The sequence below is a fragment of the Nomascus leucogenys genome, chromosome 25 (assembly GCF_006542625.1).
Source record: "Nomascus leucogenys isolate Asia chromosome 25, Asia_NLE_v1, whole genome shotgun sequence".
Lineage (NCBI taxonomy): Eukaryota > Metazoa > Chordata > Mammalia > Primates > Hylobatidae > Nomascus > Nomascus leucogenys.
Window position 1 is genome coordinate 7,758,318 of NC_044405.1, and position 9,468 is coordinate 7,767,785.

Here is a 9,468-nt window from a genome sequence, read left to right on the forward strand (position 1 = left end):
CTGGGACTACAGGAGCCTGCCACCACACCCGGCTAATATTTTGTATTTTTAGTAGAGACCATGTTAGCCAGGATGGTCTTGATCTCCTGACCTCGTGATTCACCCGCCTCGGCCTGTAATATGTTTTAATACAGCCCAGATTCACCAGTTCTGGTATGCACATCCTGAGGATGGATTTCTAATACTAAGTCTCTGAATCTTGATTCATAACATTGTGTAAATAAATAATAAGAAAAAGGTTAAAGTGATATTTTTCGTTTTAAAAGTATATAATCTCTTAGGTAATCTTTATTTTGTCAATGTTCAAGCAAACATTTTTCCAATCATATAAAACCATGGTTTGATCAGTTTACTTTTTTTGGCTTCAAGAACAATGATTTATGGAATCAGCGAATTTTTGGAGAACATTTTGGTGTAAAATTTTTAAGAAACTATTGGGTGTAAAAATTTTATGTACTTGGTAAAACAACTGAAGCATAGCAGAGTGAAATGACTCACCCATGGGTACCACACTCAGAGTGACAGAGCATCACTGGGCCCCAGATTTCATGATGTATAATTATCATAATAAACTCCTTGCAAATGAAATTCTTTCTGGGAAACAACATATTCAGACTCCATGTAGGGAGTCCAGTATGAAACATGCCAGCCTAGGGAGTTACACTTTACAGCTCATTTTTTTTAAAACCTCACTATTGATGATATTAACAATTCTTTCTTTGCTCTCACTTCATCTAACCTCTTCCAAACTTCTCATTATGTAAATTTTTTCTCTTATGTGTCTGTTGAACAAGTTTCAGTCATAATGTGGTGAAGCCATTATTGCTGTTTCCAGTCCAAGGAATATTTAAACTTAAGCAGTCATCATTTAACTGGGTTCATACTACAGGCATAAGATGTAATGCAGTTAAACATTTCATTTGATTTACTGTATGCTATTGCTAAAAATTAAATGAAGTCACAACCTATCAAATATATACTTTATGACGAGGATACTCAATGTGCTTTATTCATGAATTATTACATAAAATATATGAGATATATTAAGTTTTATTTAGGAAAACAGAATTTCCTATGACTTTGCCAGTTTGCGAATATTCACTAAGTTAAATTAATGACAGAACCCAAAGTTCTCTAGATTTTGCATAAAATAAGATCTGGGTTCTTATTCTGCCCTGTTAAAACTCCAGACAAGTTAAATTTGATGGATTTTAATTGATCAAAGAAAAGAAATGATTCGCCAATTGGGCAGCCTCCAAAATCATGGCCGATTCAGAGAGACTCCAGGGGTGCCTCGTGGTCAGAACAAATTTATAGACAAAAAAGGTCAAGTGATTTACAGGAATTGGAAGTGAGGTACAGAAACAGTGAGCTTGGTTACAGCTTGGCGTTTGCCTTATTTGAATGCGGTTTGAACACTCGGCAGTCTATGAGTGGTTGAAGTATGGCCTCTGGGATTGGCCAACACTCAGCTTTTATTACAGATCCATACTACTAAGTTAGGTTTTCAGTTTTGTCTGCCTATTAAGCTAGGTTACAGTTTGTCCACAAGGACTCAAATATAGAAATACAGAGTCCTTCTCAGGCTATATTTAGTTTGCTTTAACAACCCCATAAAATAAAAGCTCTAAGAGAGTAGTTTCTTTTCTATCTTATCCATAAATATTTCCTCTTCATCCGGAACAGTACCTGACTATAGTTGTCCTTCAATCCATATATGTATGAGTAAAGATATACATATATATAGATGAACAAATGAATTAATGAATATATATTTCATATCATATGACACATGCTATTTGTAAAAGAACATAAGAAGCATAGGTGGTGTTTTCTTATTTACAGAAATGGTGCATTTGCATTTTATAAAATATTGTGTTTGCAATATTGTGATTTGCAATCAATTTACTGTCATAATATTTTCATTAATATGGTCTGTAACATTTACAAAATAGAACATTTTGAGGGTTCCCTGTTTAGCACATGCTTCTCTGACTCATGTCACAGAACCTCAGCACACTTCTGATTTCAGCACAGCTATGGTGGAACTGCCTTGTAGGCCAACTCTTTCCCCAATTAAAAAGTGCTGTGTGAGGTTTCTTGGCTTTTTCTTGCCTGACATCTTTTTCTAAAGCTGAACAAGACCATTCATACTGCCTGAAGATGCCAGGTAGGAGTTCAAAGATGTTAAAGACACTGGTGATAACCTTATCCAGTAGGAATGGAAGTCAATGGATAAATGCTTCAACCTCTTAGTCCTTCGCAGGAAAATTCTCAGGTCAATTCTACACAGTTCTTGTCCCCAGAAGAATTGAATCCCAGATGATCACACAAATAACAGTATCAATTATCCCTCCTTCATTGTATTTTTTCTTCCTTTCCTCTTTATTATAAATTTTCCTCCTTTCCTCTCTGTCTTCCTGCCCTCCAGTGATGCGTTAGGATCCTTCCTAACACATACTTGCACTCAAGTCATTATTCCAAACATTGCTCCTAGGAACACAAACTAAGAAATATCGTAAAAATATTCATACAGACTTGTTAAAGTTTTGCTACTTTCAAGATACAAAGGTAGTGCCTCAATATTTTGCAGCAGCAGCTATTTTGATTTTGATATTATGGGACATCTGAAGGGTAGTCAAAATTTAGTTTAACACATACTTGACTGAGTTTTAATCAGGTGTCTGACGCTGTTCAAAGTGTAGAAGGAACATAGGTAAAAGACAATCTGCTTTTCAAAAGCCTAAGAAGGAAAAGAGGATGGAATATTTATAATATATGTTTTTGTTTATTTTTTAAATTAATTAATTTATTTATTTTTTGAGACAGAGTCTTGCTCTGTCACCCAGGCTGAAGTGTGATCTTGGCTCACTGCAAGCTCGACCTTCCGGGTTCAGCCATTCTCCTGCCTCAGCCTCCTGAGTAGCTGGGACTACAGGCACCTGCCACCACGCCCGGCTAATTTTTTTGTATTTTTAGTAGAGGCGAGGTTTCACCGTGTTAGCCAGGATGGTCTCGATCTCTTGACCTCGTGATCCACCTGCCTCGGCCTCCCAAAGTGCTGGGATTACAGGCGTGAGCCACCGCGCCCGGCCAGGATGGACTATGTTTTTGCAGAAATGCTGCGAATCATGGCAGTGTGAGAAAATCGTGTTGTAAATTAATTATTATTTAAGTGATTATTAACATAGGTGGAAAGAATTCAAATAACACATTTCTACTTACAGCTAATATGTTTCAGAGCAGAATGACGCTGAAGTTCAGGGGAATGATATGCTCATAGTTGTAAATACTGCTTATTCACACTAATGAGGGCTACAATAACATTTAATTAATTTAATGTAATTTTAAGTAAATGTCAATTAAAATGTAAATTTTAATTTTTAATTAAATGTTATTGTAGCCTCAACAGTGTGGATTTTTATGATGCTAGTTAATTTTTTTGATTAGAAAAAGGGGTTGAATTCTTAGATTATTTGTTTAATGATATATTTTTATTTAAGACATACTTCAGTCTAGATCCAGGTTTTCTCACTTCAAATACATTTTCTCCCAAGCATAATTATTATCTTAAGGAAGATGTCTTACTGAGGCTCGTTTCTATCACATCGTGCGGTTGACAGCTCTCCATGGGTCCTTTAGATGACCACATACAACAGCGTATGACAGACACACTTACGGGCCACCGGCTTAACTTTTATTATATCCTTAGGTTGTTCATGCCTATTTCTGAATAGCTTGCCTTACTGCCCTTTTCGAATCTCTAAAACACAGACACTTTGCCCCCACTTGTTCTGTCTTCTACTACTTTCTGTCCCTTTGATATTGAATTGTAAGCACTTCGAATCATGTTACAAACTTTCCTTTTCTTAAATTTCACTTCAAATTACCATTGCGTTTCCATAGCCTCAGGCTACTTTAGATATTTTTCCTCTTTCTTCCTGATTTGAAAAATCCACAGGACTCCCTTCATCTGGTTTTTTCATTCTTGTGTACTATAGATTATCCTCCTTCCTGGTTTACCCTGATCTTTTGGACAAAACTCAGATGTAATATTTTACTCATCTGAGAAATAAAAAGCTTGAAATGTTATTTCTGATTGTTCTCAATGCAACATATTGCTCTTATATGTTTGGATTTAATACATTTAAATGTATTTATCTCTAGTGATTGTTTTTACCTATAACGTAAACACTAATTTTGGCAATAAACCACTAATTCTGAGTCAAGTTATTACTGATAATAATACTTTAAAACATTCAATTAGTTTTGAAAAGTATATATCAATATCGTTGAAATAACATTCATCTAACTTTTCGAGGGTATAATCGTTGGCAGGTAGAATTTATTTTTTAGCTTTGTAGTGAAAGTACACATTTATATACTACAATGTCACCAACTTTTTTGGAGATAAAGATGGCAGCGTTTTTAGAAATACAGCACATGGACTAATTGTTGGCAGCATTCCTTCTTGGACTAATATCTTATTCTCATCAGAGCAAGGCTGAGAAAGTTTAGGTCATCCTTTATTTCCCAAAGGTCACTATTTCCAACTGTGGATGCATTTTTAAGACTAACAAGACTGAGAAAGAATTTCACAGGCATGGCACACTTCCATAAGCGTTCTTTCTACACTCCCACAAAAGTTATTACTCATTCCACTTAGTAGAATGTGATGCATCGATGACTTTTATAATGTTGTTGTCCTCTTCTGTGTGCATACTATGCGAGAGTTGGCAGTATCTCTACTTTTTGTTTTCATCCCAGAATTATTTTCCAAAGTACACTAATAAGTTTATCATCTGAATATTTAAAATGATACACTTAAATTTTTCTTTCATCCATACATTTGTTTATTCAACAGATATTTATTCAACTCCTACCAATTGCCATGCATTGCAAATATTTGTAAATTGGTTGTTAGGCACCTTTTAATATTTTTATGGAAAATATAGAATAGTAATTGAGTAAGAAGATGGAAAATAAGAAGGAAGAAAAATTAGAAATGAATTAGTCCAATCCTTTCTATATTTGTTGTTGTTGTTGTAACATTGTATTACTAAAGCCCACGTTAAGTAACTTGTTCAAAGTCAGTAAAGGGATTTACCAGAAAAATAGTAAAGGGGACTCCACATCTCCTAATTCTTCATCCAATGTACTTTCCAACAATCCAGCACTTTCTAAACTCCTAGTTGGATTAAGTCAATGTCAATACCATTATTTTAAAAATTCATTCATTCATACAACAAATATTTAGTGAATGCCTACTGTGTGACAACAACTGATTTATTAACATGGCATACAGACAAAATAACATCGTCACTGCAACTATTAAATACATGAATTATACTGTGTGTCAAATTGTTTTATGTACCATGGAAAAAGAAAGGGAACAGATTAAGGGGGATTGGCATGCAGGGAATGAGTTTGGGGACTACTGAAATTTGAAAAAGGTAGTCCATGAACTTCATCTAAGAGGTATCATTTCAGTGAAGAATTAAAGGAGATAAAAAGTTGAGTAAGTGGACATTTGGGGGAACAGCACCTCAGCAGAGGAAAAAGGCAGTGCAAAGTCTTCAAACTGTGCCCGAGGAACAGACACACGGAAGCCAACGTAGCTGGAACTGAGTGAGTCATGGAAGACAAGGTTGAAGAAGGAGTGGGTAACCCGGAAGCCTTTGGGTCACCGGAAGGGATCTGTGTTTTACCTGGATAGAATTGAGAACTACCGCAAGGCTCTAAGCCAAGGATTGACATGACTTACATCACCTTATTTACTGACAAGACATTGTAAAGGCGCAACAGTGAAAGAAGGTCCACCCATCTGGTGGTTTGTCCAGTAAACCCAGCTCAAGTCAAGGTAGTCCGATTAGGTTGCTACATCTTATGGGGAGTACGGAGGCAAGAAAATAGTTTCTTTCAGCAAAATTATAGCATAAGATCTCATTTCTGTCACTACAAAGGCAAAGACCCTAGTGGCATCCCAGGTTTCAAATATGAAAAATGAGACTTACCAAAAAGCGAAGTAGTGAGTAAAATGACATCCAGGTAGATGTGACTTTCAGGGGAAGAGTACTAGATATAGGTCTAAGGTCAGAATGGTTCTTCATAGCTCTGGTCTTGCAACAAATTGCTCAGAAAGGGGAGCTATATGAAAAACCTCAGACTCCTTTCATTTACTTAAGAATATTGTCCCTAAATTATTTATATATATATATATTCTTTTTTCTGAAACCCATGAACCCAGATGTATTTTAGAATTTAGAAATTTGGAAATACTTTCGGGAGCAATATGCATATCTACTGTGTATTACATAACAATTCTAGTGAAGTCTGCAATCAAGCACAGCTTTATGTTCACAGCAAATCCTATGAATATTCACACTAAGTGGGTAAGAAAAACTATAAATAATCTCAAATCTGTTTATTCACTAAGTGAATGCAGAACAGTTCAAATTTTACTGCCCATCGAGGAATAAAAACATTCAGTTTTTTAGAGGGTTTTGGATTTTGTAATCACACATAAGTGATTAAGCGCTTGTATTTTATCAGATATTTTATCTCAGTTGCTGCAAATGTATAGTCACTTTAACCTAGCACTAGCTTAATTAAAGAATACAATTGTACATTGTAGGGTTAAGCCTCAAGTTCATGCTCAGTGTTATGCACGGTCTTCACATCTGGTGAATGCAGGCTGCCTAAAGAATTAGAAAGCAATTTAAAACTTCTTCAAATAGAAATGCTTTGAGAAGACTGAGATTTAGTTTGACAAGTCTACAATGAGACTAACTATATAGAAAAGCTTAAACTCTTTGATTTTTATCTGACCTGTGTTTGAATATTGGCTGAGTTGAAAAAAAGATATTGACTATCCTTAATTTGCATCTGATCACCAGTTGAATCATGAAATATACATAAAATACATAGGATATGCTCAACTGAAACTTGTTCAAAATGTGGTTTGTAAAAGGATGTGTTTGTAACACATACAGACATGTTAGTATATTTTTTTAATGATGTCCAGAGAATGATTCACAATGTATTTTGTGTTGCCGTAATTTTATAATACTGGAGATACTTGCTTTCTATCATTTTTAAAATATATTATTCTAAAGCCTCTGAAACAGAGAAACTTCAGTTGCTTCCACAAAAGTATAACTCACTTGATATTAGATTTATTGAGGAAAAGAAGCTATTATACATGTTTAATATTTTATGTTCTGGGCTACCTTGCTATTAAATTTAAATATTTGGAAGGTAGATTCATAAAATATGGGTGTGATAAAATATTCTATGCACACTTTCTACCAGTTTATTTTGGTAAATGTTGAGTTACTCCAATTATTTTTACTTTTCAAATGGAGCATTTTTATTAACATTGTAAGCAGTAAAAACATTCAACTGGAATTTCTTTTTCTTTACCTATTCTTTTTTTTTTGAGACGGAGTCTCGCTCTGTCGCCCAGGCTGGAGTGCAGTGGTGCAATCTCGGCTCACTGCAAGCTCCGCCTCCTGGGTTCACGCCATTCTCCTGCCTCAGCCTCCCGAGTAGCTGGGACTACAGGCGCCCGCCACCATGCCCGGCTAATTTTTTGTGTTTTTAGTAGAGACGGGGTTTCACCGTGGTCTCGATCTCCTGACCTCATGATCCGCCCCCCTCGGCCTCCCAAGGTGCTGGGATTACAAGCGTGAGCCACCGCGCCTGGCCTTTTCTTTACCTATTCTTATATGAAATACAGAAAAAAATATGACATACTACTGGAACTATTATAAATTTTTTTCCCTTCTGCTACATAAATTTAAGGTATTTTTCAAAGCCCATTCTTTTCAGCAAGAAACCAGTCTCAAATTAAGTAATGTTTAAAATCTTCCTAATATTCCTTAAGTCCTTGGGAAGAAAAGACAATGAAAAACATTATCAAAGATAAATATTAGCATACATTTAAAAATCTGTCTTTGCCTGCATTTGTCTCAAGATAATTGTATTGATGTTATAACATTTTTAAAGACACTGTCATATTTACTGCAGCACTACTCACAATAGTCAAAATGTGAAATCAACCCAAGCGTCCATCAATGGATGATTAGATTTAAAAATGTGATGTATATACACAATGGGAAAACATGAATGAACTTAGAGAACATTAAGGGGATAAGCCAGGAACAAAAGGACAAATGCTGCCTGATCTCACCCATGTAGAATTTTTAAAAATTGATCTTGTGGAAGTAAGGAGTAGAATAGTGGTTATCAGATTCTGGAAAGAGTAAGGTGAGAGATTGGTCCCTTAGTACAAAGTTACTGTTGGATAGGAGGAATAAGTTCTAGTGTTCTATTGCACAATAGGGTGACTATAGTTAACAATCATATATTGTGTATTTCAAAAGAGCTAAAAGAGAGGGTTCTGCATGTTCTCACCACAAAGAAACAAGTGTTTGAGATGATAGATATCCTCATTACCCTGATTTGATCATTATACAATGTATACATATATGTAAAATATCACAATGTATCATAAATAAGTACGATTATTCATTGATTAAAGACATTGACACTTTAAAAAATTAAAAATATATATTTTTGGTTCTCAAACAGATGTGAGGGCTATGTCTAATACCTTTAAACATGTCTTGGCTTTAAACATGTTTACCAACTATGACTTATTTATTCTCAGATTTTTCAAGTTTCTTCCTTTTTCATCTAACCTTTTGCCCTCTCTATTGACATTGGTCTTTGAAAAGTTTGTATAAGAATACCAAAAGCATTTTATATGCCAACTTCATTTTGTAGTCTAGAAGTTATGTATCACGTATTTAAAAGTGCTTGAAAATAGCTGATGCATCCTTTTTTTCAAGATGATGCTAAAAGTCCCATCTAATTTAACGATTGGAACAATTCTTTGCAAGTTATGTTGTAAAAATATTCATTAACATTGATGGAGAGTACTACTCAAACAGCAAAAATGTGTCTGTAAAAGCTTATTAAGATTCAGAGGCTCAAATAATGTAAGAATTCAAAATATTTAGTAAAATTCAACTGCAGAGGTTCTATCAGATGCACATTTCAAAATGGAATTTGTTACAAATATGATACGTTTCTGAGTAACAATTAGTTTGTTGTGATTTTAAATACAAAAGGTTTTCGCACTAAAATTGACATTTGCAAAATAATCCTTAATTTGCATAGGTTATAAAGCTAATGTGAAATTCGGACGGTCTTACTTAGTTCCTAAGTGTAACCTAGCATGTTATTTAAAATTATTTTTCACTAAGATATTTTACTTGGGTTATAAAAATAATATTTCACACTTTATATAACTCTAATAAATTTGTGATAAACTGTGAAGTCTCCATATAATTCTTCCCGCCAAAATGCTTTTTTCAAATTTTGAAATATCTTTTTAAGTACATATTATGCATTCTATTTTTAAGAAAATTACTTTTAATTATGTTTTTATATTTGCACATCTAC